The following is a 21,448-nucleotide window of genomic DNA, read 5'->3' as shown; positions in this document are numbered from 1 at the left end:
CCACGAGATGTAGAAATTAGATCGAACTTAACATGATCTGCATTAACTTCACAGGGACGTGCCCCATCTAATCCACAGAGCCAAAGTGGAGAATTGAACTGACTGGAGAGCTGCATCTTAACGCTGACCTTCCGGACCTCGGCCTCCTGAAATGTTCCAAAGAAGCTCAACAAACACTCGAGGAACAGCAGCGCATCTTTCCACTGGGCTCAATACAGCTTTCACACTCATAGTGTGTGCAACCGTCTCACACTGTAAATGCTGCCCCCATTCTGTGTGTACTACCATCGCAGATTTGGGTTTGAATCTTGTTTCCACTTCGTCTTTGTATCCGGGCGGTAGTTGCTGAGAGCTGGCACAGACACAGCGGCTGGAATGGCCTCATACTGTGGTGTAATTATTCTCTCATTCGATGCTCACCTCACTCTGTGGCCAGGAACCCTCGGCCTTTTCTCATTTCATCTCTCCTGACTTGCACCCTGTCAGAGCGCTTTCCTGTTATTCTGTTTGCTCCCACCGGGATTTGACTTGGTTAAAACGTCCGACATTTCTAACCCGTCCCGGTTTTAATGAAAAGTGATGGTGAAAGACGAGCTGTGTTGTCCTGTCGACAAATCCCGCCTGACTCGCTGAGTTGTTCCAGTATCTTCCGCAGATGTCGGATCAACTTTCGATACGAGAATTGAAGACGTTCTGCTCACTTTGCTCTGCATCAAGAATCAGCTGTCCCACCCAGTGAGTTAAAGCGCACGCCAAAAGTTCGAATTCCGAGCCAGCCAGGAGTCGAACCTGGAATCTCCTGATTCGTAGTCAGACGCGTTATCCATTGCGCCACTGGCCCAGCCGGGTGCATGCATTTTGCTATTCCTTATTGAGCCTCTGTGGCGCATTCGGCGGGATTCATTCACATTGTGTTTCCTTTGAGAAGCTGAGCTCACACAGCAGGGAACCAATACGTTCCCGAGACAATCAAGACATTTTCTAAAAGCTTGTCTATGTGTGGATATTCACTTACTTCTATTGACTTATTCCAGTAGATTCAGGCAGCTCTCTGTATGTTTCATTTTATTCAGTTCAACAACATCAGACTGTGTAACCTCTCTTCCCCCTCCACCATCTGCTTCTTCCCCCTCCACCATCTGTATCCATCATCTTATTTTAATTCCTTGCATTGATATGTTTTACCCTCAGCATTGCCCCCCTCCCCCAGCCCATACCATCCTACTTGAGCAATCTGATCCCTGTCGCCAATTGTTCGCTGACACACTGCTTACTTTCTGCGATTAACACGTTCTGATCTCTTGAGGCGCCACTATCAGCACCTTGATTAGCCTCATTTACATTCCCTTTTTCTTTCTGTCCGAGACATTTTCGTCATTTTCCACCTATTGCTGACCACTCTATCGAGGCCCAATAGGGCACGCCAACCCCGCCCCATCCACATTAGTCTGAATCTGACCCCATTTCCAGTTCTCCAGCTTTGACAAAGAGTCACCCAGGCCCGGAACGACCGCTGCCATCTCGCTCCACAGAGGCTGTCAGTCCTGCTGAGATTGTCCAGTATGTTCTGTTTTTGTTTCAGAATGAAGCATCCGCAGTAAGTTGCGTTTGTCGTTCATTTAGACATGTTTGAGATGGTGAATAAGTATGTTTATCTGCATTTGTAAATGCATGAAATTCTGTTGTGGATGAACTAGCTCCGAATATCCAAAATAAGAAGGTCATTTTCTTCTCATTGCCTGTCGAAAGTTCAGTGCTTGTGACTTAATGTGGAATTTATTTTAGTGGCTCATGAGAGACTAATCCTCATAATCCTCGAACATACGAGATGGGGGAACAAAAGTACTTTGTGCAAACATTACTCACACAACATGAGAAGCACTTGATGTTTCTACCCGGTATGGCCTCGGGGACCTTTCGCATGTTAGGGGAATGTGCTAACCACTACACGACAGAAACCGCTGGCGGTGCAGTAATCAATGCACTTGTGCAATGTTCAACCTCACTGTGTTGCTGCAGATTCTCATGGTTCGTCTGAGAGGCCATGTCACTTATTACAAGAAGACAGCCGTTTCTTTAAAACCGATGTCTCAACTTATAAAACAATCAGGAATCGAACTTTACAGACCTGAAGATAAGTTATGCTTGAAGTGGAAGTTAAATTGAGAAGGCAGGGCTTTCGAAAATAACCACAACCATACGGGTGCATGCATTTTGCTATTCCTCGTTGATGAAGACCAGTTACGAGATTGCGACAATAGTCAGCAACAGACTAAACTGGAAGTACGAGATGTTTCTGCCCGGTTTCGAACTTTTCGCGTGTTAGGCGAATGTGATACCCACTACACTACAGAAACAGCTGGCAATCAACGGACGTGTACAATGTGCAACCTCACTGTGTTGCTGCAGATTCGCATGGTGAGGCTGAGAGGCTAGGCCACTTATTACAAGACGACTGCTGTTTCTTTCAAAAACAGATGTTTCAACATATAAAACCACGAGATGTAGAAATTAGATCGAACTTAACATGATCTGCGTTAACTTCACAGGGACGTGACCCATCTAATCCACAGAGCCAAAGTGGAGAATTGAACTGACTGGAGAGCTGCATCTTAACGCTGACCTCCCGGACCTCGCCCTCCTGAAATGTTCCAAAGAAGCTCAACAAACACTCGAGGAACAGCAGCGCATCTTTCCACTGGGCTCAATACAGCTTTCACACTCATAGTGTGTGCAACAGTCTCACACTGTAAATGCTGCCCCCATTCTGTGTGTCCTTCCATCGCAGATTTGGGTTTGAATCTTGTTTCCACTTCTTCTTTGTATCCGGGCGGTAGTTGTTGAGAGCTGGCACAGACACAGCGGCTGGAATGGCCTCATACTGTGGTGTAATTATTCTCTCATTCGATGCTGACCTCACTCTGTGGCCAGGGAACCCTAGGCCTTTTCTCATTTAATCTCTCCTGACTTGCACCCTGTCAGAGCGCTTTCCTGTTGTTCTGTTTGCTCCCACCAGGATTTCACTTGGTTAAAACGTCCGACATTTCTAACCCGTCCCGGTTTTAATGAAAGGTGATGGTGAAAGACAAGCTTTGTTGTCCTGTCGACAAATTCCGCCTGACTCGCTGAGTTGTTCCAGTGTTTTCCGCAGATGTTAGATCGACTTTCGATGGCAATAACAGCGTGCTTCTGTTACTTTCCCGGGGCTCGTTGGTCTAGGGGTATGACATTCACTTACCTCTATTGACTAATTCCAGTTGATTCAGGCAGCCCTCTGTATGTTTCATTTTATTCAGTTCAACAGCATCAGACTGTGTAATCTCTCTTCTCCCTCCACCATCTGTTTATTTCCATCAAGTTATTTTCATTCCTTCCATTGGTATGTTTTACCCTCAGCATTGCGCCCCTCCCCCCAGCCCATACCATCCTACTTGAGCAACCCTGTCGCCAATTGTTCGCTGACACACTGCTTACTTTGTTCTGCTATTAACACATTCTGATCTCTTGAGGCGCCACTATCAGCAACTTTGTTAGCCTTGATTAGCCTCATTTACATTCCCTTTTTCTTTCTGTCCGAGACATTTTCGTCATTTTCCACCTATTGCTGACCACTCTATCGAGGCCCAATAGGGCACGCCAACCCCGCCCCATCCACATTTGTCTGAATCTGACCCCATTTCCAGTTCTCCAGCTTTGACAAAGAGTCACCCAGGCCCGGAACGACCGCTGCCATCTCGCTCCACAGAGGCCGTCAGTCCTGCTGAGATTGTCCAGTATGTTCTGTTTTTGTTTCAGAATGAAGCATCCGCAGTAAGTTGCATTTGTCGTTCATTTAGACATGTTTGACATGGTGAATAAGTAGGTTTATCTGCATTAGTAAATGCATGAAATTCTGTTGTGGATGAACTAGCTCCGCATATCCAAAATAAGAAGGTCCTTTTCTTCTCATTGCCTGTCGAAAATTCAGTGCTTGTGACTTAATGTGGAACTTATTTTAGTGGCTCATGAGAGACTAATCCTCATAATCCTAGAACATACGAGATGGGGAACACAAGTACTTTGTGCAAACATTCCTCACACAACATGAGAAGCACTTGATGTTTCTACCCGGTATGGCCCCGGGGACCTTTCGCATGTTAGGGGAATGTGCTAACCACTACACTACAGAAACCGCTGGCGGTGCAGTAATCAATGGACTTGTGCAATGTTCAACCTCACTGTGTTGCTGCAGATTCTCATGGTTCGTCTGAGAGGCCATGTCACTTATTACAAGAAGACAGCCGTTTCTTTAAAACCGATGTCTCAACTTATAAAACAATCAGGAATCGAACTTTACAGACCTGAAGATAAGTTATGTTTTGCTTGAAGTGGAAGTTAAATTGAGAATGCAGGGCTTTCGTAAATAACCACAACCAGACGGGTGCATGCATTTTGCTATTCCTCGTTGATGAAGACCAGTTACGAGATTGCGGCAATAGTCAGCAACAGACTAAACTGGAAATACGAGATGTTTCTGCCCGGTTTCGAAGCGGGGACCTTTCGCGTGTTAGGCGAATGTGATAACCACTACACTACATAAACAGCTGGCAATCTACGGACGTGTACAATGTGCTACCTCACTGTGTTGCTGCAGATTCGCATGGTGAGGCTGAGAGGCTAGGCCACTTATTACAAGACGACTGCTGTTTCTTTCAAAAACAGATGTTTCAACATATAAAACCACGAGATGTAGAAATTAGATCGAACTTAACATGATCTGCGTTAACTTCACAGGGACGTGACCCATCTAATCCACAGAGCCAAAGTGGAGAATTGAACTGACTGGAGAGCTGCATCTTAACGCTGACCTTCCGGACCTCGGCCTCCTGAAATGTTCCAAAGAAGCTCAACAAACACTCGAGGAACAGCAGCGCATCTTTCCACTGGGCTCAATACAGCTTTCACACTCATAGTGTGTGCAACCGTCTCACACTGTAAATGCTGCCCCCATTCTGTGTGTATTACCATCGCAGATTTGGGTTTGAATCTTGTTTCCACTTCGTCTTTGTATCCGGGCGGTAGTTGCTGAGAGCTGGCACAGACACAGCGGCTGGAATGGCCTCATACTGTGGTGTAATTATTCTCTCATTCGATGCTCACCTCACTCTGTGGCCAGGGAACCCTAGGCCTTTTCTCATTTAATCTCTCCTGACTTGCACCCTGTCAGAGCGCTTTCCTGTTATTCTGTTTGCTCCCACCGGGATTTGACTTGGTTAAAACGTCCGACATTTCTAACCCGTCCCGGTTTTAATGAAAAGTGATGGTGAAAGACGAGCTGTGTTGTCCTGTCGACAAATCCCGCCTGACTCGCTGAGTTGTTCCAGTATCTTCCGCAGATGTCGGATCAACTTTCGATACGAGAATTGAAGACGTTCTGCTCATTTTGCTCTGCATCAAGAATCAGCCGTCCCACCCAGTGAGTTAAAGCGCACGCCAAAAGTTCGAATTCCGAGCCAGCCAGGAGTCGAACCTGGAATCTCCTGATTCGTAGTCAGACGCGTTATCCATTGCGCCACTGGCCCAGCCAGGAGCATGCATTTTGCTATTCCTTATTGAGCCTCTGTGGCGCATTCGGCGGGATTCATTCACATTGTGTTTCCTTTGAGAAGCTGAGCTCACACAGCAGGGAACCAATACGTTCCCGAGACAATCAAGACATTTTCTAAAAGCTTGTCTATGTGTGGATATTCACTTACTTCTATTGACTTATTCCAGTAGATTCAGGCAGCTCTCTGTATGTTTCATTTTATTCAGTTCAACAACATCAGACTGTGTAACCTCTCTTCCCCCTCCACCATCTGCTTCTTCCCCCTCCACCATCTGTATCCATCATCTTATTTTAATTCCTTGCATTGATATGTTTTACCCTCAGCATTGCCCCCCTCCCCCAGCCCATACCATCCTCCTTGAGCAATCTGATCCCTGTCGCCAATTGTTCGCTGACACACTGCTTACTTTCTGCGATTAACACATTCTGATCTCTTGAGGCGCCACTATCAGCACCTTGATTAGCCTCATTTACATTCCCTTTTTCTTTCTGTCCGAGACATTTTCGTCATTTTCCACCTATTGCTGACCACTCTATCGAGGCCCAATAGGGCACGCCAACCCCGCCCCATCCACATTAGTCAGAATCTGACCCCATTTCCAGTTCTCCAGCTTTGACAAAGAGTCACCCAGGCCCGGAACGACCGCTGCCATCTCGCTCCACAGAGGCTGTCAGTCCTGCTGAGATTGTCCAGTATGTTCTGTTTTTGTTTCAGAATGAAGCATCCGCAGTAAGTTGCGTTTGTCGTTCATTTAGACATGTTTGAGATGGTGAATAAGTATGTTTATCTGCTTTTGTAAATGCATGAAATTCTGTTGTGGATGAACTAGCTCCGAATATCCAAAATAAGAAGGTCATTTTCTTCTCATTGCCTGTCGAAAGTTCAGTGCTTGTGACTTAATGTGGAATTTATTTTAGTGGCTCATGAGAGACTAATCCTCATAATCCTAGAACATACGAGATGGGGAACACAAGTACTTTGTGCAAACATTCCTCACACAACATGAGAAGCACTTGATGTTTCTACCCGGTATGGCCCCGGGGACCTTTCGCATGTTAGGGGAATGTGCTAACCACTACACTACAGAAACCGCTGGCGGTGCAGTAATCAATGGACTTGTGCAATGTTCAACCTCACTGTGTTGCTGCAGATTCTCATGGTTCGTCTGAGAGGCCATGTCACTTATTACAAGAAGACAGCCGTTTCTTTAAAACCGATGTCTCAACTTATAAAACAATCAGGAATCGAACTTTACAGACCTGAAGATAAGTTATGTTTTGCTTGAAGTGGAAGTTAAATTGAGAATGCAGGGCTTTCGTAAATAACCACAACCAGACGGGTGCATGCATTTTGCTATTCCTCGTTGATGAAGACCAGTTACGAGATTGCGGCAATAGTCAGCAACAGAGTAAACTGGAAATACGAGATGTTTCTGCCCGGTTTCGAACCGGGGACCTTTCGCGTGTTAGGCGAATGTGATAACCACTACACTACAGAAACAGCTGGCAATCAACGGACGTGTACAATGTGCAACCTCACTGTGTTGCTGCAGATTCGCATGGTGAGGCTGAGAGGCTAGGCCACTTATTACAAGACGACTGCTGTTTCTTTCAAAAACAGATGTTTCAACATATAAAACCACGAGATGTAGAAATTAGATCGAACTTAACATGATCTGCGTTAACTTCACAGGGACGTGACCCATCTAATCCACAGAGCCAAAGTGGAGAATTGAACTGACTGGAGAGCTGCATCTTAACGCTGACCTCCCGGACCTCGCCCTCCTGAAATGTTCCAAAGAAGCTCAACAAACACTCGAGGAACAGCAGCGCATCTTTCCACTGGGCTCAATACAGCTTTCACACTCATAGTGTGTGCAACAGTCTCACACTGTAAATGCTGCCCCCATTCTGTGTGTCCTTCCATCGCAGATTTGGGTTTGAATCTTGTTTCCACTTCTTCTTTGTATCCGGGCGGTAGTTGTTGAGAGCTGGCACAGACACAGCGGCTGGAATGGCCTCATACTGTGGTGTAATTATTCTCTCATTCGATGCTCACCTCACTCTGTGGCCAGGGAACCCTAGGCCTTTTCTCATTTAATCTCTCCTGACTTGCACCCTGTCAGAGCGCTTTCCTGTTGTTCTGTTTGCTCCCACCAGGATTTGACTTGGTTAAAACGTCCGCCATTTCTAACCCGTCCCGGTTTTAATGAAAGGTGATGGTGAAAGACAAGCTTTGTTGTCCTGTCGACAAATTCCGCCTGACTCGCTGAGTTGTTCCAGTGTTTTCCGCAGATGTTAGATCGACTTTCGATGGCAATAACAGCGTGCTTCTGTTACTTTCCCGGGGCTCGTTGGTCTAGGGGTATGACATTCACTTACCTCTATTGACTAATTCCAGTTGATTCAGGCAGCCCTCTGTATGTTTCATTTTATTCAGTTCAACAGCATCAGACTGTGTAATCTCTCTTCTCCCTCCACCATCTGTTTATTTCCATCAAGTTATTTTCATTCCTTCCATTGGTATGTTTTACCCTCAGCATTGCGCCCCTCCCCCCAGCCCATACCATCCTACTTGAGCAACCCTGTCGCCAATTGTTCGCTGACACACTGCTTACTTTGTTCTGCTATTAACACATTCTGATCTCTTGAGGCGCCACTATCAGCAACTTTGTTAGCCTTGATTAGCCTCATTTACATTCCCTTTTTCTTTCTGTCCGAGACTTTTTCGTCATTTTCCACCTATTGCTGACCACTCTATCGAGGCCCAATAGGGCACGCCAACCCCGCCCCATCCACATTTGTCTGAATCTGACCCCATTTCCAGTTCTCCAGCTTTGACAAAGAGTCACCCAGGCCCGGAACGACCGCTGCCATCTCGCTCCACAGAGGCCGTCAGTCCTGCTGAGATTGTCCAGTATGTTCTGTTTTTGTTTCAGAATGAAGCATCCGCAGTAAGTTGCATTTGTCGTTCATTTAGACATGTTTGAGATGGTGAATAAGTATGTTTATCTGCATTAGTAAATGCATGAAATTCTGTTGTGGATGAACTAGCTCCGCATATCCAAAATAAGAAGGTCCTTTTCTTCTCATTGCCTGTCGAAAATTCAGTGCTTGTGACTTAATGTGGAACTTATTTTAGTGGCTCATGAGAGACTAATCCTCATAATCCTAGAACATACGAGATGGGGAACACAAGTACTTTGTGCAAACATTCCTCACACAACATGAGAAGCACTTGATGTTTCTACCCGGTATGGCCCCGGGGACCTTTCGCATGTTAGGGGAATGTGCTAACCACTACACTACAGAAACCGCTGGCGGTGCAGTAATCAATGGACTTGTGCAATGTTCAACCTCACTGTGTTGCTGCAGATTCTCATGGTTCGTCTGAGAGGCCATGTCACTTATTACAAGAAGACAGCCGTTTCTTTAAAACCGATGTCTCAACTTATAAAACAATCAGGAATCGAACTTTACAGACCTGAAGATAAGTTATGTTTTGCTTGAAGTGGAAGTTAAATTGAGAATGCAGGGCTTTCGTAAATAACCACAACCAGACGGGTGCATGCATTTTGCTATTCCTCGTTGATGAAGACCAGTTACGAGAGTGCGGCAATAGTCAGCAACAGACTAAACTGGAAATACGAGATGTTTCTGCCCGGTTTCGAACCGGGGACCTTTCGCGTGTTAGGCGAATGTGATAACCACTACACTACAGAAACAGCTGGCAATCAACGGACGTGTACAATGTGCAACCTCACTGTGTTGCTGCAGATTCGCATGGTGAGGCTGAGAGGCTAGGCCACTTATTACAAGACGACTGCTGTTTCTTTCAAAAACAGATGTTTCAACATATAAAACCACGAGATGTAGAAATTAGATCGAACTTAACATGATCTGCGTTAACTTCACAGGGACGTGACCCATCTAATCCACAGAGCCAAAGTGGAGAATTGAACTGACTGGAGAGCTGCATCTTAACGCTGACCTTCCGGACCTCGGCCTCCTGAAATGTTCCAAAGAAGCTCAACAAACACTCGAGGAACAGCAGCGCATCTTTCCACTGGGCTCAATACAGCTTTCACACTCATAGTGTGTGCAACCGTCTCACACTGTAAATGCTGCCCCCATTCTGTGTGTCCTTCCATCGCAGATTTGGGTTTGAATCTTGTTTCCACTTCTTCTTTGTATCCGGGCGGTAGTTGTTGAGAGCTGGCACAGACACAGCGGCTGGAATGGCCTCATACTGTGGTGTAATTATTCTCTCATTCGATGCTCACCTCACTCTGTGGCCAGGGAACCCTAGGCCTTTTCTCATTTAATCTCTCCTGACTTGCACCCTGTCAGAGCGCTTTCCTGTTATTCTGTTTGCTCCCACCGGGATTTGACTTGGTTAAAACGTCCGACATTTCTAACCCGTCCCGGTTTTAATGAAAAGTGATGGTGAAAGACGAGCTGTGTTGTCCTGTCGACAAATCCCGCCTGACTCGCTGAGTTGTTCCAGTATCTTCCGCAGATGTCGGATCAACTTTCGATACGAGAATTGAAGACGTTCTGCTCACTTTGCTCTGCATCAAGAATCAGCCGTCCCACCCAGTGAGTTAAAGCGCACGCCAAAAGTTCGAATTCCGAGCCAGCCAGGAGTCGAACCTGGAATCTCCTGATTCGTAGTCAGACGCGTTATCCATTGCGCCACTGGCCCAGCCAGGAGCATGCATTTTGCTATTCCTTATTGAGCCTCTGTGGCGCATTCGGCGGGATTCATTCACATTGTGTTTCCTTTGAGAAGCTGAGCTCACACAGCAGGGAACCAATACGTTCCCGAGACAATCAAGACATTTTCTAAAAGCTTGTCTATGTGTGGATATTCACTTACTTCTATTGACTTATTCCAGTAGATTCAGGCAGCTCTCTGTATGTTTCATTTTATTCAGTTCAACAACATCAGACTGTGTAACCTCTCTTCCCCTTCCACCATCTGCTTCTTCCCCCTCCACCATCTGTATCCATCATCTTATTTTAATTCCTTGCATTGATATGTTTTACCCTCAGCATTGCCCCCCTCCCCCAGCCCATACCATCCTACTTGAGCAATCTGATCCCTGTCGCCAATTGTTCGCTGACACACTGCTTACTTTCTGCGATTAACACATTCTGATCTCTTGAGGCGCCACTATCAGCACCTTGATTAGCCTCATTTACATTCCCTTTTTCTTTCTGTCCGAGACATTTTCGTCATTTTCCACCTATTGCTGACCACTCTATCGAGGCCCAATAGGGCACGCCAACCCCGCCCCATCCACATTTGTCTGAATCTGACCCCATTTCCAGTTCTCCAGCTTTGACAAAGAGTCACCCAGGCCCGGAACGACCGCTGCCATCTCGCTCCACAGAGGCCGTCAGTCCTGCTGAGATTGTCCAGTATGTTCTGTTTTTGTTTCAGAATGAAGCATCCGCAGTAAGTTGCATTTGTCGTTCATTTAGACATGTTTGACATGGTGAATAAGTAGGTTTATCTGCATTAGTAAATGCATGCAATTCTGTTGTGGATGAACTAGCTCCGCATATCCAAAATAAGAAGGTCCTTTTCTTCTCATTGCCTGTCGAAAATTCAGTGCTTGTGACTTAATGTGGAATTTATTTTAGTGGCTCATGAGAGACTAATCCTCATAATCCTAGAACATACGAGATGGGGAACACAAGTACTTTGTGCAAACATTCCTCACACAACATGAGAAGCACTTGATGTTTCTACCCGGTATGGCCCCGGGGACCTTTCGCATGTTAGGGGAATGTGCTAACCACTACACTACAGAAACCGCTGGCGGTGCAGTAATCAATGGACTTGTGCAATGTTCAACCTCACTGTGTTGCTGCAGATTCTCATGGTTCGTCTGAGAGGCCATGTCACTTATTACAAGAAGACAGCCGTTTCTTTAAAACCGATGTCTCAACTTATAAAACAATCAGGAATCGAACTTTACAGACCTGAAGATAAGTTATGTTTTGCTTGAAGTGGAAGTTAAATTGAGAATGCAGGGCTTTCGTAAATAACCACAACCAGACGGGTGCATGCATTTTGCTATTCCTCGTTGATGAAGACCAGTTACGAGATTGCGGCAATAGTCAGCAACAGACTAAACTGGAAATACGAGATGTTTCTGCCCGGTTTCGAACCGGGGACCTTTCGCGTGTTAGGCGAATGTGATAACCACTACACTACAGAAACAGCTGGCAATCAACGGACGTGTACAATGTGCAACCTCACTGTGTTGCTGCAGATTCGCATGGTGAGGCTGAGAGGCTAGGCCACTTATTACAAGACGACTGCTGTTTCTTTCAAAAACAGATGTTTCAACATATAAAACCACGAGATGTAGAAATTAGATCGAACTTAACATGATCTGCGTTAACTTCACAGGGACGTGACCCATCTAATCCACAGAGCCAAAGTGGAGAATTGAACTGACTGGAGAGCTGCATCTTAACGCTGACCTTCCGGACCTCGGCCTCCTGAAATGTTCCAAAGAAGCTCAACAAACACTCGAGGAACAGCAGCGCATCTTTCCACTGGGCTCAATACAGCTTTCACACTCATAGTGTGTGCAACCGTCTCACACTGTAAATGCTGCCCCCATTCTGTGTGTATTACCATCGCAGATTTGGGTTTGAATCTTGTTTCCACTTCGTCTTTGTATCCGGGCGGTAGTTGCTGAGAGCTGGCACAGACACAGCGGCTGGAATGGCCTCATACTGTGGTGTAATTATTCTCTCATTCGATGCTCACCTCACTCTGTGGCCAGGGAACCCAAGGCCTTTTCTCATTTAATCTCTCCTGACTTGCACCCTGTCAGAGTGCTTTCCTGTTATTCTGTTTGCTCCCACCGGGATTTGACTTGGTTAAAACGTCCGACATTCCTAACCCGTCCCGGTTTTAATGAAAAGTGATGGTGAAAGACGAGCTGTGTTGTCCTGTCGACAAATCCCGCCTGACTCGCTGAGTTGTTCCAGTATCTTCCGCAGATGTCGGATCAACTTTCGATACGAGAATTGAAGACGTTCTGCTCACTTTGCTCTGCATCAAGAATCAGCCGTCCCACCCAGTGAGTTAAAGCGCACGCCAAAAGTTCGAATTCCGAGCCAGCCAGGAGTCGAACCTAGAATCTCCTGATTCGTAGTCAGACGCGTTATCCATTGCGCCACTGGCCCAGCCGGAAGCATGCATTTTGCTATTCCTTATTGAGCCTCTGTGGCGCATTCGGCGGGATTCATTCACATTGGGTTTCCTTTGAGAAGCTGAGCTCACACAGCAGGGAAGCAATACGTTCCCGAGACAATCAAGACATTTTCTAAAAGCTTGTCTATGTGTGGATATTCACTTACTTCTATTGACTTATTCCAGTAGATTCAGGCAGCTCTCTGTATGTTTCATTTTATTCAGTTCAACAACATCAGACTGTGTAACCTCTCTTCCCCCTCCACCATCTGCTTCTTCCCCCTCCATCATCTGTATCCATCATCTTATTTTAATTCCTTGCATTGATATGTTTTACCCTCAGCATTGCCCCCCTCCCCCAGCCCATACCATCCTACTTGAGCAATCTGATCCCTGTCGCCAATTGTTCGCTGACACACTGCTTACTTTCTGCGATTAACACATTCTGATCTCTTGAGGCGCCACTATCAGCACCTTGATTAGCCTCATTTACATTCCCTTTTTCTTTCTGTCCGAGACATTTTCGTCACTTTCCACCTATTGCTGACCACTCTATCGAGGCCCAATAGGGCACGCCAACCCCGCCCCATCCACATTAGTCTGAATCTGACCCCATTTCCAGTTCTCCAGCTTTGACAAAGAGTCACCCAGGCCCGGAACGACCGCTGCCATCTCGCTCCACAGAGGCTGTCAGGCCTGCTGAGATTGTCCAGTATGTTCTGTTTTTGTTTCAGAATGAAGCATCCGCAGCAAGTTGCGTTTGTCGTTCATTTAGACATGTTTGAGATGGTGAATAAGTATGTTTATCTGCATTTCAAAATGCATGAAATTCTGTTGTGGATGAACTAGCTCCGAATATCCAAAATAAGAAGGTCATTTTCTTCTCATTGCCTGTCGAAAGTTCAGTGCTTGTGACTTAATGTGGAATTTATTTTAGTGGCTCATGAGAGACTAATCCTCATAATCCTCGAACATACGAGATGGGGGAACAAAAGTACTTTGTGCAAACATTACTCACACAACATGAGAAGCACTTGATGTTTCTACCCGGTATGGCCTCGGGGACCTTTCGCATGTTAGGGGAATGTGCTAACCACTACACGACAGAAACCGCTGGCGGTGCAGTAATCAATGGACTTGTGCAATGTTCAACCTCACTGTGTTGCTGCAGATTCTCATGGTTCGTCTGAGAGGCCATGTCACTTATTACAAGAAGACAGCCGTTTCTTTAAAACCGATGTCTCAACTTATAAAACAATCAGGAATCGAACTTTACAGACCTGAAGATAAGTTATGCTTGAAGTGGAAGTTAAATTGAGAAGGCAGGGCTTTCGAAAATAACCACAACCATACGGGTGCATGCATTTTTGCTATTCCTCGTTGATGAAGACCAGTTACGAGATTGCGGCAATAGTCAGCAACAGACTAAACTGGAAGTACGAGATGTTTCTGCCCGGTTTCGAACTTTTCGCGTGTTAGGCGAATGTGATAACCACTACACTACAGAAACAGCTGGCAATCAACGGACGTGTACAATGTGCAACCTCACTGTGTTGCTGCAGATTCGCATGGTGAGGCTGAGAGGCTAGGCCACTTATTACAAGACGACTGCTGTTTCTTTCAAAAACAGATGTTTCAACATATAAAACCACGAGATGTAGAAATTAGATCGAACTTAACATGATCTGCGTTAACTTCACTGGGACGTGACCCATCTAATCCACAGAGCCAAAGTGGAGAATTGAACTGACTGGAGAGCTGCATCTTAACGCTGACCTCCCGGACCTCGCCCTCCTGAAATGTTCCAAAGAAGCTCAACAAACACTCGAGGAACAGCAGCGCATCTTTCCACTGGGCTCAATACAGCTTTCACACTCATAGTGTGTGCAACAGTCTCACACTGTAAATGCTGCCCCCATTCTGTGTGTCCTTCCATCGCAGATTTGGGTTTGAATCTTGTTTCCACTTCTTCTTTGTATCCGGGCGGTAGTTGTTGAGAGCTGGCACAGACACAGCGGCTGGAATGGCCTCATACTGTGGTGTAATTATTCTCTCATTCGATGCTCACCTCACTCTGTGGCCAGGGAACCCTAGGCCTTTTCTCATTTAATCTCTCCTGACTTGCACCCTGTCAGAGCGCTTTCCTGTTGTTCTGTTTGCTCCCACCAGGATTTGACTTGGTTAAAACGTCCGACATTTCTAACCCGTCCCGGTTTTAATGAAAGGTGATGGTGAAAGACAAGCTTTGTTGTCCTGTCGACAAATTCCGCCTGACTCGCTGAGTTGTTCCAGTGTTTTCCGCAGATGTTAGATCGACTTTCGATGGCAATAACAGCGTGCTTCTGTTACTTTCCCGTGGCTCGTTGGTCTCGGGGTATGACATTCACTTACCTCTATTGACTAATTCCAGTTGATTCAGGCAGCCCTCTGTATGTTTCATTTTATTCAGTTCAACAGCATCAGACTGTGTAATCTCTCTTCTCCCTCCACCATCTGTTTATTTCCATCAAGTTATTTTCATTCCTTCCATTGGTATGTTTTACCCTCAGCATTGCGCCCCTCCCCCCAGCCCATACCATCCTACTTGAGCAACCCTGTCGCCAATTGTTCGCTGACACACTGCTTACTTTGTTCTGCTATTAACACATTCTGATCTCTTGAGGCGCCACTATCAGCAACTTTGTTAGCCTTGATTAGCCTCATTTACATTCCCTTTTTCTTTCTGTCCGAGACTTTTTCGTCATTTTCCACCTATTGCTGACCACTCTATCGAGGCCCAATAGGGCACGCCAACCCCGCCCCATCCACATTTGTCTGAATCTGACCCCATTTCCAGTTCTGCAGCTTTGACAAAGAGTCACCCAGGCCCGGAACGACCGCTGCCATCTCGCTCCACAGAGGCCGTCAGTCCTGCTGAGATTGTCCAGTATGTTCTGTTTTTGTTTCAGAATGAAGCATCCGCAGTAAGTTGCATTTGTCGTTCATTTAGACATGTTTGACATGGTGAATAAGTAGGTTTATCTGCATTAGTAAATGCATGAAATTCTGTTGTGGATGAACTAGCTCCGCATATCCAAAATAAGAAGGTCCTTTTCTTCTCATTGCCTGTCGAAAATTCAGTGCTTGTGACTTAATGTGGAATTTATTTTAGTGGCTCATGAGAGACTAATCCTCATAATCCTAGAACATACGAGATGGGGAACACAAGTACTTTGTGCAAACATCCCTCACACAACATGAGAAGCACTTGATGTTTCTACCCGGTATGGCCCCGGGGACCTTTCGCATGTTAGGGGAATGTGCTAACCACTACACTACAGAAACCGCTGGCGGTGCAGTAATCAATGGACTTGTGCAATGTTCAACCTCACTGTGTTGCTGCAGATTCTCATGGTTCGTCTGAGAGGCCATGTCACTTATTACAAGAAGACAGCCGTTTCTTTAAAACCGATGTCTCAACTTATAAAACAATCAAGAATCGAAATTTACAGACCTGAAGATAAGTTATGTTTTGCTTGAAGTGGAAGTTAAATTGAGAACGCAGGGCTTTCGTAAATAACCACAACCAGACGGGTCCATGGATTTTGCTATTCCTCGTTGATGAAGACCAGTTACGAGATTGCTGCAATAGTCTGCAACAGACTAAACTGGAAATACGAGATGTTTCTGACCTGTTTCGAACCGGGGACTTTTCGCGCGTTAGGCGAATGTGATAACCACTACACTACAGAAACAGCTGGCAATCAACGGACGTGTACAATGTGCAACCTCACTGTGTTGCTGCAGATTCGCATGGTGAGGCTGAGAGGCTAAGCCACTTATTACAAGACGACTGCTGTTTCTTTCAAAAACAGATGTTTCAACATATAAAACCACGAGATGTAGAAATTAGATCGAACTTAACATGATCTGCGTTAACTTCACAGGGACGTGACCCATCTAATCCACAGAGCCAAAGTGGAGAATTGAACTGACTGGAGAGCTGCATCTTAACGCTGACCTTCCGGACCTCGGCCTCCTGAAATGTTCCAAAGAAGCTCAACAAACACTCGAGGAACAGCAGCGCATCTTTCCACTGGGCTCAATACAGCTTTCACACTCATAGTGTGTGCAACCGTCTCACACTGTAAATGCTGCCCCCATTCTGTGTGTACTGCCATCGCAGATTTGGGTTTGAATCTTGTTTCCACTTCGTCTTTGTATCCGGGCGGTAGTTGCTGAGAGCTGGCACAGACACAGCGGCTGGAATGGCCTCATACTGTGGTGTAATTATTCTCTCATTCGATGCTCACCTCACTCTGTGGCCAGGGAACCCTCGGCCTTTTCTCATTTCATCTCTCCTGACTTGCACCCTGTCAGAGCGCTTTCCTGTTATTCTGTTTGCTCCCACCGGGATTTGACTTGGTTAAAACGTCCGACATTTCTAACCCGTCCCGGTTTTAATGAAAAGTGATGGTGAAAGACGAGCTGTGTTGTCCTGTCGACAAATCCCGCCTGACTCGCTGAGTTGTTCCAGTATCTTCCGCAGATGTCGGATCAACTTTCGATACGAGAATTGAAGACGTTCTGCTCACTTTGCTCTGCATCAAGAATCAGCTGTCCCACCCAGTGAGTTAAAGCGCACGCCAAAAGTTCGAATTCCGAGCCAGCCAGGAGTCGAACCTGGAATCTCCTGATTCGTAGTCAGACGCGTTATCCATTGCGCCACTGGCCCAGCCGGGTGCATGCATTTTGCTATTCCTTATTGAGCCTCTGTGGCGCATTCGGCGGGATTCATTCACATTGGGTTTCCTTTGAGAAGCTGAGCTCACACAGCAGGGAAGCAATACGTTCCTGAGACAATCAAGACATTTTCTAAAAGCTTGTCTATGTGTGGTTATTCACTTACTTCTATTGACTTATTCCAGTAGATTCAGGCAGCTCTCTGTATGTTTCATTTTATTCAGTTCAACAACATCAGACTGTGTAACCTCTCTTCCCCCTCCACCATCTGCTTCTTCCCCCTCCACCATCTGTATCCATCATCTTATTTTAATTCCTTGCATTGATATGTTTTACCCTCAGCATTGCCCCCCTCCCCCAGCCCATACCATCCTACTTGAGCAATCTGATCCCTGTCGCCAATTGTTCGCTGACACACTGCTTACTTTCTGCGATTAACACATTCTGATCTCTTGAGGCGCCACTATCAGCACCTTGATTAGCCTCATTTACATTCCCTTTTTCTTTCTGTCCGAGACATTTTCGTCATTTTCCACCTATTGCTGACCACTCTATCGAGGCCCAATAGGGCACGCCAACCCCGCCCCATCCACATTAGTCTGAATCTGACCCCATTTCCAGTTCTCCAGCTTTGACAAAGAGTCACCCAGGCCCGGAACGACCGCTGCCATCTCGCTCCACAGAGGCTGTCAGTCCTGCTGAGATTGTCCAGTATGTTCTGTTTTTGTTTCAGAATGAAGCATCCGCAGTAAGTTGCGTTTGTCGTTCATTTAGACATGTTTGAGATGGTGAATAAGTATGTTTATCTGCATTTGTAAATGCATGAAATTCTGTTGTGGATGAACTAGCTCCGAATATCCAAAATAAGAAGGTCATTTTCTTCTCATTGCCTGTCGAAAGTTCAGTGCTTGTGACTTAATGTGGAATTTATTTTAGTGGCTCATGAGAGACTAATCCTCATAATCCTCGAACATACGAGATGGGGGAACAAAAGTACTTTGTGCAAACATTACTCACACAACATGAGAAGCACTTGATGTTTCTACCCGGTATGGCCTCGGGGACCTTTCGCATGTTAGGGGAATGTGCTAACCACTACACGACAGAAACCGCTGGCGGTGCAGTAAACAATGCACTTGTGCAATGTTCAACCTCACTGTGTTGCTGCAGATTCTCATGGTTCGTCTGAGAGGCCATGTCACTTATTACAAGAAGACAGCCGTTTCTTTAAAACCGATGTCTCAACTTATAAAACAATCAGGAATCGAACTTTACAGACCTGAAGATAAGTTATGCTTGAAGTGGAAGTTAAATTGAGAAGGCAGGGCTTTCGAAAATAACCACAACCATACGGGTGCATGCATTTTGCTATTCCTCGTTGATGAAGACCAGTTACGAGATTGCGGCAATAGTCAGCAACAGACTAAACTGGAAGTACGAGATGTTTCTGCCCGGTTTCGAACTTTTCGCGTGTTAGGCGAATGTGATAACCACTACACTACAGAAACAGCTGGCAATCAACGGACGTGTACAATGTGCAACCTCACTGTGTTGCTGCAGATTCGCATGGTGAGGCTGAGAGGCTAGGCCACTTATTACAAGACGACTGCTGTTTCTTTCAAAAACAGATGTTTCAACATATAAAACCACGAGATGTAGAAATTAGATCGAACTTAACATGATCTGCGTTAACTTCACAGGGACGTGACCCATCTAATCCACAGAGCCAAAGTGGAGAATTGAACTGACTGGAGAGCTGCATCTTAACGCTGACCTCCCGGACCTCGCCCTCCTGAAATGTTCCAAAGAAGCTCAACAAACACTCGAGGAACAGCAGCGCATCTTTCCACTGGGCTCAATACAGCTTTCACACTCATAGTGTGTGCAACAGTCTCACACTGTAAATGCTGCCCCCATTCTGTGTGTCCTTCCATCGCAGATTTGGGTTTGAATCTTGTTTCCACTTCTTCTTTGTATCCGGGCGGTAGTTGTTGAGAGCTGGCACAGACACAGCGGCTGGAATGGCCTCATACTGTGGTGTAATTATTCTCTCATTCGATGCTCACCTTACTCTGTGGCCAGGGAACCCTAGGCCTTTTCTCATTTAATCTCTCCTGACTTGCACCCTGTCAGAGCGCTTTCCTGTTGTTCTGTTTGCTCCCACCAGGATTTGACTTGGTTAAAACGTCCGACATTTCTAACCCGTCCCGGTTTTAATGAAAGGTGATGGTGAAAGACAAGCTTTGTTGTCCTGTCGACAAATTCCGCCTGACTCGCTGAGTTGTTCCAGTGTTTTCCGCAGATGTTAGATCGACTTTCGATGGCAATAACAGCGTGCTTCTGTTACTTTCCCGGGGCTCGTTGGTCTAGGGGTATGACATTCACTTACCTCTATTGACTAATTCCAGTTGATTCAGGCAGCCCTCTGTATGTTTCATTTTATTCAGTTCAACAGCATCAGACTGTGTAATCTCTCTTCTCCCTCCACCATCTGTTTATTTCCATCAAGTTATTTTCATTCCTTCCATTGGTATGTTTTACCCTCAGCATTGCGCCCCTCCCCCCAGCCCATACCATCCTACTTGAGCAACCCTGTCGCCAATTGTTCGCTGACACACTGCTTACTTTGTTCTGCTATTAACACATTCTGATCTCTTGAGGCGCCACTATCAGCAACTTTGTTAGCCTTGATTAGCCTCATTTACATTCCCTTTTTCTTTCTGTCCGAGACTTTTTCGTCATTTTCCACCTATTGCTGACCACTCTATCGAGGCCCAATAGGGCACGCCAACCCCGCCCCATCCACATTTGTCTGAAACTGACCCCATTTCCAGTTCTCCAGCTTTGACAAAGAGTCACCCAGGCCCGGAACGACCGCTGCCATCTCGCTCCACAGAGGCCGTCAGTCCTGCTGAGATTGTCCAGTATGTTCTGTTTTTGTTTCAGAATGAAGCATCCGCAGTAAGTTGCATTTGTCGTTCATTTAGACATGTTTGACATGGTGAATAAGTAGGTTTATCTGCATTAGTAAATGCATGAAATTCTGTTGTGGATGAACTAGCTCCGCATATCCAAAATAAGAAGGTCCTTTTCTTCTCATTGCCTGTCGAAAATTCAGTGCTTGTGACTTAATGTGGAATTTATTTTAGTGGCTCATGAGAGACTAATCCTCATAATCCTAGAACATACGAGATGGGGAACACAAGTACTTTGTGCAAACATTCCTCACACAACATGAGAAGCACTTGATGTTTCTACCCGGTATGGCCCCGGGGACCTTTCGCATGTTAGGGGAATGTGCTAACCACTACACTACAGAAACCGCTGGCGGTGCAGTAATCAATGGACTTGTGCAATGTTCAACCTCACTGTGTTGCTGCAGATTCTCATGGTTCGTCTGAGAGGCCATGTCACTTATTACAAGAAGACAGCCGTTTCTTTAAACCCGATGTCTCAACTTATAAAACAATCAGGAATCGAACTTTACAGACCTGAAGATAAGTTATGTTTTGCTTGAAGTGGAAGTTAAATTGAGGATGCAGGGCTTTCGTAAATAACCACAACCAGACGGGTGCATGCATTTTGCTATTCCTCGTTGATGAAGACTAGTTACGAGATTGCGGCAATAGTCAGCAACAGACTAAACTGGAAATACGAGACGTTTCTGCCCGGTTTCGAACCGGGGACCTTTCGTGTGTTAGGCGAATGTGATAACCACTACACTACAGAAACAGCTGGCAATCAACGGACGTGTACAATGTGCAACCTCACTGTGTTGCTGCAGATTCGCATGGTGAGGCTGAGAGGCTAGGCCACTTATTACAAGACGACTGCTGTTTCTTTCAAAAACAGATGTTTCAACATATAAAACCACGAGATGTAGAAATTAGATCTAACTTAACATGATCTGCGTTAACTTC

General features: G+C 45.8%; 10 non-coding genes across 10 annotated transcripts; all 10 read right to left on the bottom strand.

Annotated features, from left to right (window-relative positions):
- Positions 1 to 768: 768 nt before the first annotated feature.
- Positions 769 to 841, bottom strand: trnar-acg (transfer RNA arginine (anticodon ACG)). The gene has a single exon. It is a non-coding gene; the product is annotated as a tRNA-Arg (tRNA).
- Positions 842 to 4,508: 3,667 nt separating this feature from the next.
- Positions 4,509 to 4,581, bottom strand: trnav-aac (transfer RNA valine (anticodon AAC)). The gene has a single exon. It is a non-coding gene; the product is annotated as a tRNA-Val (tRNA).
- A 907-nt stretch (positions 4,582 to 5,488) lies between these two features.
- trnar-acg (transfer RNA arginine (anticodon ACG)) lies at positions 5,489 to 5,561 on the bottom strand. Its single transcript has one exon. It is a non-coding gene; the product is annotated as a tRNA-Arg (tRNA).
- A 1,454-nt stretch (positions 5,562 to 7,015) lies between these two features.
- On the bottom strand, positions 7,016 to 7,088 carry trnav-aac (transfer RNA valine (anticodon AAC)). Its single transcript has one exon. It is a non-coding gene; the product is annotated as a tRNA-Val (tRNA).
- Positions 7,089 to 9,239: 2,151 nt separating this feature from the next.
- Positions 9,240 to 9,312, bottom strand: trnav-aac (transfer RNA valine (anticodon AAC)). The gene has a single exon. It is a non-coding gene; the product is annotated as a tRNA-Val (tRNA).
- A 907-nt stretch (positions 9,313 to 10,219) lies between these two features.
- trnar-acg (transfer RNA arginine (anticodon ACG)) lies at positions 10,220 to 10,292 on the bottom strand. Its single transcript has one exon. It is a non-coding gene; the product is annotated as a tRNA-Arg (tRNA).
- A 1,454-nt stretch (positions 10,293 to 11,746) lies between these two features.
- trnav-aac (transfer RNA valine (anticodon AAC)) lies at positions 11,747 to 11,819 on the bottom strand. Its single transcript has one exon. It is a non-coding gene; the product is annotated as a tRNA-Val (tRNA).
- A 907-nt stretch (positions 11,820 to 12,726) lies between these two features.
- On the bottom strand, positions 12,727 to 12,799 carry trnar-acg (transfer RNA arginine (anticodon ACG)). Its single transcript has one exon. It is a non-coding gene; the product is annotated as a tRNA-Arg (tRNA).
- A 4,648-nt stretch (positions 12,800 to 17,447) lies between these two features.
- Positions 17,448 to 17,520, bottom strand: trnar-acg (transfer RNA arginine (anticodon ACG)). Its single transcript has one exon. It is a non-coding gene; the product is annotated as a tRNA-Arg (tRNA).
- A 3,667-nt stretch (positions 17,521 to 21,187) lies between these two features.
- Positions 21,188 to 21,260, bottom strand: trnav-aac (transfer RNA valine (anticodon AAC)). Its single transcript has one exon. It is a non-coding gene; the product is annotated as a tRNA-Val (tRNA).
- Between the last annotated feature and the right edge of the window lie 188 nt (positions 21,261 to 21,448).

Source organism: Scyliorhinus torazame, chromosome 5 (genome assembly GCF_047496885.1).
Source record: "Scyliorhinus torazame isolate Kashiwa2021f chromosome 5, sScyTor2.1, whole genome shotgun sequence".
NCBI lineage: Eukaryota > Metazoa > Chordata > Chondrichthyes > Carcharhiniformes > Scyliorhinidae > Scyliorhinus > Scyliorhinus torazame.
The sequence above is the reverse complement of the archived record's forward strand: the minus strand, read 5'-3'. Positions and strand labels throughout refer to the sequence as shown.